The sequence below is a fragment of the Falco punctatus genome, assembly GCF_963210335.1.
Source record: "Falco punctatus genome assembly, chromosome: 2".
Classification (NCBI taxonomy): domain Eukaryota; kingdom Metazoa; phylum Chordata; class Aves; order Falconiformes; family Falconidae; genus Falco; species Falco punctatus.
The window spans coordinates 96,161,933-96,172,111 of NC_137581.1; positions in this window are offsets into that span (position 1 = coordinate 96,161,933).

Genomic DNA, 10,179 nt, shown 5'->3' on the forward strand with positions numbered 1-10,179 from the left:
AAAAAAAAAAATTAACTGGAGATACTCTACCAGTAACCTGGAGTTGCTCTACCAACTAGGTTTTTGCGAGTGGGACTAGGCTAGAGGTTTGCCACGGCCAGTAGTTGCTTGTTTCTTTTTATGTGCTATAGTGGTGCACAAGTAGTGTAATCATGAGACAGTAAGTGTTACCAATCTGCTTACAGCTGAAATATTCCTGAAAATATTCTAGGAATTTCAGGTTACATCCAAACTCTGTAAACTTTTTTTTTTTTTTTATTTGAAGACTTTTCCTGGAAGACTCCTTGCTACTTTACAAATGTAAGAAAAATACCTTATATGTGTTCTCTGAGCTGTTTTAGGGGGAAAAAAACTTAATTAGCAAAAGAACAAAGGAAACAGATGCACAGTCACACCAATGTGCTACATTTTTTTGCCTCAGTACTGACCTCGGTAGGAAAGGTTAATGTGAACCATGAATAAAAAATTAAAAATTAACTTTAAAGTTAATTAATTTTTTTTTTAAAAAAAAAGCTTCATATTTACCTATGAAGTTTATCTGTGAAAAATATATTGAGCAAGTCAAACACAGAATTGGAAATTGTCCATCATGTTTTCCAAAACAGGATGGCTGTTAATTACTGAACAGTATCCAAAGATACTTCGTGCTGAGATTTTTTTTCTGGTTTGGGATTCTGAGATTTCTGGAAATGTCTGTACCCTCTCAGCGAGACTGAAATTGTATTTCTGAAGCAAATTTCTTACAGCACTTCCACATCCTGAGAAGTCATTGACAGGAAATAGTATCTCTGAGAGATACTGCTGAACTGAAAAGTCCAGTCCAATTAGTCATTTCCTTGTCTGTGAATGACTGTTCCCTATACACCCCTTTTTAAATTGTGTAGCTCAGCCTAGCTTTCAAATGACCTCAGAGTCTTTAAAAAATCTTAGTGACAGAGCTGAACAGTGCAGTCATAGAAATATATCTCAGCCGAAGAAAAATTTTATTGAATATTCAGGAATGCAATACAACAATGCATTACTTAAATTATGTAAATCTTTATGTATAATTGAACATACTTTTAATCTCCCTATTGGGAGTCTACATCGAAGTTCAAACCAAAAATAGTATGTGGATATATTTATTTTCTGCCAGTAACAAAATGTATGTTTTGGTCAAGTAAGAGGACCAACAGCTAGGGAATTAATTGTTAGAATGGGGAAAGATTATTTATCCATGCTGCAATGAGCCTGATGTAAGAGTCTGAACGGTCAGGGAAGGAAACCATGTTTAAAATTCTCATTTTTATTGTTTCAATGAGTCATTCTGGATTTACACCAAACTCCAGTTTTTCACATTCTAAGCCTGATAGGAAGCTCCCACTACAACTGGAACAAAGCCTTTAGCATCTCCCATAGTTTATTTAAACTTGCACTTATTTCTATGGTCTTTCCTTCCACACATCCATTAGTATATGTTGTCTCAAACTGACCATTTATTTAGCATATAAACAAGTGGATTTTTATTTTCAGGCTAGTCATTGTGGGGAAACAAGGTTCTTGAGTGATATTCTGAGGGTTTTCTTCAGGTTTGCTCAGCTGAGCTGAGCAGCTGCCTTTGCTGTGGCTCCTCCAATTGCCGTCCAAGAAGCTCCATGGGTTGGGATGAGATTTGGGTCTTACCCTATAACCACCCTTTTGATGCCATGTGCTGATCAAGCTTTTTTCAGTCCGAAGTTCTGTGAGTGTCAGTGAACCTCGGGGCTCTGTCCTCAGCCTTTCAGATCTTTCATTAAATTTAAATCTCCTTGAAGCATTGATTGTGTCATATGGCTTTCATTATCATAACCACGCTGGTGATATTCAGATTCATGGTTCACGTTAACCTTTCCTACTTAGGTCAGTAACAGTATCTCTGAGCGTCTAACAGCTGTCTCCCTGTGGATGTCTCATAATTTTTTGACATTAAACACAGGCAGTAGGAGGCTCTGTTAATTGGGTCTGACAGTTTCTATTCTTCTTCTGGTTTGCATTTCATGGAATCTGCTCAGTACCTTTAACTGGGAACTATCTGTCATTTACTGCTCTTATTTTTTTCTTCAACAAAAACATGTCATTACTTAACATCTCATGTATTTGCCTTTACTTAATCATTACATCAATAAAAATATCTGTCTGTATGCTTGTGGTTTTGTGTTTAGAGTCTGCCTTTATTCAAAAATATATTTGTCATGTAAACATATGCATACTCTTCTGCCTGTAGCATCTCTCTATATTGGATCTGCCAAGGCCAGTAGATAGTGCATGCTTAGTGACAAAGTATATGAGCTTGGGCATGGTGCCCCCCTAGTGCACAGGGCACTTGTCTTCTGGGCTGGAGCATATCTGGCCAGCTTGGACTAGGGGCAAAGCAGCCAGTCAGAGTCAAATGTTTTTGTAATTTAACTAAATTGCCTTTGTGGGCATGAAAGAGGAGCGTATAGTCTGCTCCCTGCTTCTCAGTAGGGGCTTCTGCTCTCAAGCAGTACAGTCATTCTCCAACAGTCCTTGAAGCGATTGGAGGTATACTGTTGTGTCCGACTGGCAGCTCCTCTCCCGAGTGACAGCAATGGGGCAAGTAAGAAGTTTCTGTTCAAACAGATTAGTAGAGAGAATACACATGTGGTTCTCCTGTATCAAGGGTTAAAAAAAAAAAAAGTATGAAGTTTTTTATTTGGTGGCTATTGAGAAGTGACAGAGATGGTTTTCATTTTCTGTTTATGCTCAGTTTTAAACAGGTGCTCGTTGGCCTGCCAGAGTTAAAATGTTATCCCCAGCTGGGCAAAAAAGAGCTTGTATTTTTTTTTCTTCATTTTAAAACCAGGAGTAACAGAAATATAGCCTTCAGCCTGTAATGAAAAAAAAAAAAAAAAGTCAACAAATTGCAAAGGCTTTGAAGGCTTGAAGGTCTGGATATGGAGTATATCACTGTATATAACCAGGTACCCAAGAATAATAGTGTCACATGAACAGTGTGTGAATTTTTTTGGTATTGCATAACTTGGGTGTCCCTTATGATGGTGAGACCCGAGAGAGATATAGGAAGGGAATTTGCCTCATGACAGCAGGCACAGGAAATTCTTTACTGTCAATATTGTGCTGCTCTGCACCTACTTGGCTGTCTCAGGGAGAGCTCAGCTCTCAGCTCAGCACTGTCCCTCTCCAAGCAGCTTCTCAACAGGGACTAAGGGAAAACAGCAAGTCTGGTTATGTTCTAAGAGCAGCATGCTATACACAGGCACAAACGCTGGCCCCAAGCTGAGCAGGTCGCAGAGTAATGTCTGGGGAATTATGTCAGAAATGCATGACAATATCAGTGCTTGAACCATCCTGCAAAGATGATTGGTTTGCGTCAGGTTTGGGTGCATTGGGACTGCCACACCATACTGTTGGGCTCTCTGCTGCCTGCTGGCATTAGTAGCTTCCATATAGGTGGCCCACTGCCTCTTCAGCTGGGGGAGAGAGGGGGGTACCCAGCAGCACTACCCCTAGGAGGCAGGCTAGGAGCAAGGAGTACCCCTGGGAGAGTGGACACCTCGGTGGGCTCAGGTCTGCTGCCAGGCACCCTCACCTGAAGCTTGAGGCAGGTAATTGCTTGCTCAAATAAACTCAGGGGTAATTGCAGCACTGGGGATTTTCACCTTCACATACGTCCACGTTCCTGAAGATCTGGGAGCAAGGGTTCTCCGCTTGATTTGAAATTGGGACTTCAGGCTCAGTGTGTCACAGAGGCCCCAGCTCCTATGTTGTTCAGAGGCAAATGTCTCCCATTGGGCCAGGCACTGTTACAAGCAGTTGCTACCCCACGATGCAGCATGATAAAAGTGTCTTGCCCACCAGGCAGTGGTAAGTCTTACTTTCTATACCTTCCTCTGCTCAGTGAACAGGAAATAATTCTGACATTTAGAATCAAGAAAAAGCATAAAAAATGAGTATTCTACTTTACTGCACGAAGAAATGTTTCACTTCTTATATATTCATACTTACACAACTGGGAATCAGAAGAAGCTAAGACAGGATTCCCTATTCAGCAAAATACTTTGAGGATGGGGACAGAAGAGAAAATTTTGGGAAAAAAAATTGTGCCTATTTCTCCTCTACTGTAACATTGTCTTATGTGGTTGGAAGTGAGTTTGGTTTCTCCTCTGCAAGGATGGGAAATAGCACCACGAATCTTAATATGAAAAAGACTGTTTCAACACAACCTGCAAATGGAATGAAAGTCATCACAAGCTGAAGGAATGGAATCAGACATTTTTAACAGTATAATGTTGCAGGGAAAAATAAGTTTTAACAAGCCAAATACTTTCTGGGGAAACAGGAGAAAGATTTGGGAGAATTGTGTGGGAAGTTTGATTGACAGTTAGTGGAAGGAACAGGCAATGATAATGGGTTTATTTTCTAATTTCATAGCATCTCTTAAAGCATTACTAACTGCAATCTGGAGAAAAACTAAAGAACAGACAAAAACTTCCAACACTGACTACTAAATTAGTAACCACAGAAAAAAATTGCTCTGAATTTAAATGTCTCTACCTCATGCAACTGGATCATTTGTAGACTTTTTCAGTGGTTGGTATAGTTACATTTTTTTCCTAATTTTTTGGACAAAATTTCCCTTGCCTCCCAGAAATCTTAAAAGAATTTATGTATGTTCAGCAAGTAGAAAGACCATATCAAGACATAATAAAAACAGTCACAGCGAATGAATATATGAATACAGATTTTGAGGTAAAAAAGTGCAAACAACCCTTCCCATTATTTATTTTCTGCATATTTCACTGATGAAGGTGTTACTAACTCAGTGCTGGACACATCTATTAGCTTGAATGCTAGGAGAACTTTGCCTGCTTAGACCCTGTTTACAAGTAATTTCTAAGGTAGTTTTCTTTGTCAGGATATTTAAGTCTTTCACTGAACTCCTAAAACTAATTTTTGCTTTTCTTCCTTTCTAAGGTCATTCTCTGGTCAGAATACCCAATAAGAGAAGAAGCAAACAGTTCCCAGGGACTATCTGGAATTAAATGTATCTCCAAACCCTCCCTGGAACAGAATGGATTGAAGATGTTTGAGAGACTTCTTAAAATGTAGTTGTAAAATTCCCTAATCCCAGTCCCATTTCTCATTATGGCCAAAAAAGCTTTTAAGAAGATAAGCAAAACATTAGTGTAAAAGTAAAAGCATAGAAAAATACAGGCCCAAATATGCTATTCCATTCTTCTGTGAAAGGGCTGTCTGTCAAACACGAGCTTATACATCCTTTACTTCCCCTATTAACTATGTATAGCTACACTATCTGCTCCAAACACCTAGTGGTTTTGTACAACAAACAGAGAAAGTAAGAACACATATTCCTCTTGCCATGGCTGTATTGTGTGTCTCAATGCTCAGTGCTAAGAAACATGGTTCTTACAGGGTTGCAAAGGGTATACCCACACAAGATCCTTGTAACAAGCTGCTGAAGACAGGATAGTACTCTTCATTGCGTTTTTACTACCTTCATTATATGGCAACATATCAATGGCAGATGTGTAATGCTAAGCATTGCAATAAACTTAGAAAGCAAACTGAAATGAATTCTTCTCATGTGAATATTGATGTAATTTAAATGTCATTGCCACCACTCCTATTACAACAAATTTTTGCTAAACAATGTATGGCCCAGACTGTGGTTCATATCTCAAACCTTTCACATTTCTTTGCCTCTGATAATATTTTCTTTTGATTTTTTTTTCTCCAGTGAAGTTTTATAGAGTAATTCTTGCCACTTTACTAAAGTTAAATTCCACTTTACTAAAGCTAAATTAGAAAAAGAAATATGAAATGAAATATATGGTCTAAAATGTTATGCATGTAAAAATGTCAAGTTAGAAATATAATAAGCTAACCCTGAAGAGATTTTATTTCTATAAAAATAGGCACATAAGAGCATTTAAATTCAAGTTAAACCAGAGGTAGTTAGGGCTAGTTTGGCCATTCTCAGAAGACTGACAAATCTTACATATGGGAACTATAAATCTGGTAAAGAAATGAAGGACTAACTGAGACCTAATTTGTTTTATTTGACTCGACTATATAAATGAGAACTACACTTTCCCTATCTTAACTACTATAATATTTTTTAAAAAGTTGTTACTAAAAGCTACCTTTCTTTGCTCATGTAAAATATCTTGTGTTGGATATATTCCTTCAGCATCTTTGATCTAACCAGGGGCAGAACCTAAAAAACACCCAGAATTCCAAAATAATATAACATGCAACTGAAGAAAAAAAAAAAAGAAAGAAAAAGAAAGGGAAAGAAAAGGCATGGTTTGTGTGCATTCTAGGACTGTTCAGGAAATCTTTTTATCAGAACCACAGATGATGTAAAGCCAATATTAGTAAAGATTTGAAGCATATACAAGTTATGTAAGGCATTGTGTATAAGTTAGATGCTTGGCTTTCAGACCGTGATCTGAAACTTAAGAGTCTCTTCTCGGTGCATGGGCCAAGCAAGGTTCTCCAGAGGAGCTTTCCAGAGAAACTCATGCACTGAGTTGAAGAGGTACTCCAACTTGTCACTAAGAAAGCTGAATGTTGTCCCCCAATCTAACGGAAACAGGGATTTCATTTACACAGCAGATCCTTGTGAAGTGCCTCACGTTGACTAGATGTCCACACAAGCAGCGCCATAGAGGGCACAGCCCCGCTGAGCAGCAAAGCCTTGAAGCAGGAGCTGGCAGGAGGCACTCCTCAGCCCCACAGCATCCTGCCCTGCAAAGCACCTAGGGAGGGGTGGGTGTGTTTCCTGCACCGCACGTGAATTAGACACATTCACATCGACATAGATTTAGTTTGCTGCGTACAGATGCATGTGATGCTCAGATATCCAGCCAGAAGAGTTGGACCCTTTGTGAACTCTGCACTGCCTGGTCTGCTGCATGTGTTTTAATGTGTTAGAATATGTTTAACTGACCCTTGCAAACACCAGTCTTGTGCCTTGTCCACATATGCCTTGGAGGTGCAATGTCATCTTGACATTGCTGAGCTTCCAGTTAAGGGCACTGTATCCCAACCAAAATATAGCAACTATCAAATATTGCCATATCCTTTCTTTTTTCAGTTATACTAATTTCTGTTTGCAATGCCTGCTTATTTTAACCAATGGCTTGTGATTAGCAAGCTCTAGGGTTTGAGGGGGGTCCTCTTTGTTTGTTTGTTTTTTCCTGATAATTTCCAGATGTTTCTTATGGTGATTTGTTCTGTGATGCAGGAATTCCATCTGTTCCTTCCTATATGTTGGTTCTGCTTTATTTTGCATCTGCATCACATTGTGATTCAGAGGGTTTTAATTAGTACTTCTTATTTGCTGTACTGCCTATTTATTTTAATTTCTGCATTTGCAGATTGTCTCTTCTACTTGTCTGAGTTAATTATTGCAATAAGTAATACATAATCCATCAAAATGTATTAGGCACTTTTCTATACAGTTCTGTGTACCTCTAAACTCATATTTGAAGCTCCTTGCAAAAAAACTATTCTTGACCTTAACAGATTTCCGAAGATAATGGCTACTTGAAAGGTGATGATTAATGAAGACACTTAGGGTAGCATTAATACTTAGGTATGAAAAACATAAAGAGTCTTGGAATTAATATAAACCTCCATTTGTTTATTGCAATAGACAAGTTAGTACTCAACTTACTGCTAGAAAGTCAGGAGTTCTTTCAGAATTGTGAGCAACATTTAGAAGTACAAGGTCATTACCAGAATATTTTATTTATCTTCAGTAAATACCCATATTTCTAGGCAAGACCTCTGCTAGACTTTGACACAGAAAATTTAAAAAATATCTCAATGCAAAAGAGAAGTTAGGCTCAGATGGTCATCCAGCAAGATGTGGTAAAACTGACAAAAGGTTATTAATCATAAGAAGCACCAGATGGGAAGAGTTTCTTAGTAATGATCATTCTGTATGGAACCGAATGAGAGGACTTTTGCCCCTGTGCATTGTCCTGTTTAGAAGAAAAACATCCCCACTGACAGCCAACAGCTTTTTAGATAAATAGCAGTAGGAAACCCTTGCAGAGCTTACCAAAATCCAGAGTCAACAGGCATGGTTTTTACTCACCTCTGTGCATCTGTCTTTAAACATAATAATTACTTTTCAATCCTTGCAATTATTATAAAATTATTTAAGTTACAATTTTTCTCATGATAAATATGAGTTTAGGATGGCTGGCTAAACCTAAGGAAAACTGTCCTCCAAAGGACCATGAACAAGTTATTGGTCCATTCTTGTCATGTCCCAAACCCCAAAAAAGACTGGGCAGCAACAATGTCTGAGCTGCAAGGGGTCGGTTTGGTTATACAGGGTAGCAGCCTAAAGAAAGTATTTCCAACGAATTAAATATGTCTGGTATGCAAGGAGGACGTCTATACCATGGAAATTTTCTTGAAATTGAAAATTAACTTTTGAAGTTCCCACACAAATCTTTGAAGTTGTAAAGAATGTAAAACTTACTTACCTTCTAAAATTAAATTGGCTGGTTAAACACTGTTAGAATTATCATCATTAAATGATGAGCAAGTACTGCCTGAAATTGCACATTTAAGGATGTGAGGTGGTTGGCTGAAAGAAAGAGACAAAGATGGCATTCAAACCTTTAGAATTCTTCTGCATAATTATCTTTCACTGATTTTAATGCATTTATTTCATGCAGTGTCTCTGTTCTCATCAGCAAGACACTATCACTGCTATATTAAGCTTTTACATACAGGCTAACAGATTTCATAATACAAAGTGTGAATTGATAGTAGTGGCTGGAGAAAATCCTGACTCATGCTCCAGCACAAGTCTTTGTGTAGCTGTTCTGAACTGAAAAAAAAATACTCAAAAAAAACAGCCAAACCCTAAAAATCTGCCAGAAATGATATTAAACTGCTTGGCTCCTCAATAGAGTTCACAGTCTATCCATTCAAGAAACAACTGAATAGTTTCTTGCAGGTGCAGGCGAACTCAGGAAAAGATAGTAATGAGAATACCTGCAGCCAGTATTACTGCCAGAGACTTCATGTTGTGGAATCACAGGTCCTGCATGTTCCTGAGGGCAGAACATCTAATTGACTTACCCTGGGTCATTATGTTCTTTATTGAAAGCTTTAAGTCTTCTCAAACTTTCTTTGGCATTCTTACTTCTCTAGGAAATAATATTCAAGAAATAGGCTTTTAGATTTTGTGTTACCAGTTATCCAGTTCATTGAATCAGATTCACTTCTTCATTGAACAAATATTTCCATAAATGCCTGTGATCCAATATTGACATTTTAATGTATTTCTGAACTGCATGGTTGGAGAATGATGTAAGGAATTTTACATTTGCATTTGTTTAAACTTCAGGGTTTTACCATCTCTCTGTTGAATATCAATCTCATGTCCAGAAGGTCACCTAGAAGTTTATCTCTCTTCTGTGCAGTATGTTGACCCTAAATGTATTCTTTATTCCAGGGATTTCTCAAATGAATTCAATTTTGTACACTGCTAATGCAGTAAAGACCAAACATCTGGATTGTATGCACAAATGTGATTTGTATGGCCTATGTTAAAATAACTTGCTCTTACTAGTATGTTACTGGTATGGTTATCCAGAATCCAGCCTGTTTTCAACAATTTTTAATTTGCATTTTAAACAGCCTAGCGAGTTGCCATAATCTCTGACTATAGTGTATAATCTCTGTTTTGGACACTTATAAATAGCTAAGCCATGTACAGGAAAAAATCCACCAACATTACTGAAAAAAAGAAACCGGTACATGTGGTGCTTATCCAGAAACATAAAGTGTAAATCCTCAAATATTCACATAAGTTTTGAGAAGCTTGCTTACATATACAGCTTCATCATTATGTGTTGTTTTCTCTCACTCTAATAAGGCATAAAGCCTTCTTTATTCTTTTCAACCCTATGCTGCTAAGAGATTTCATCAGCCGAAACCCAATACAGCAATTCCTGTCAATTTACAACAGAAATCCTTTTCTTCCTTCCTTCCCTCTGTTTGTTGTTTTTTTCATGTAAACTGTTTAGAAAGGCTACTGAGATTAGACTGCTCCTTGTATGAGTAGGCATTGCTTTCCCAGAGTGACAGGCTAATTTCCTCCTTTTCTCCTTGCAGCCTTGCACCCTG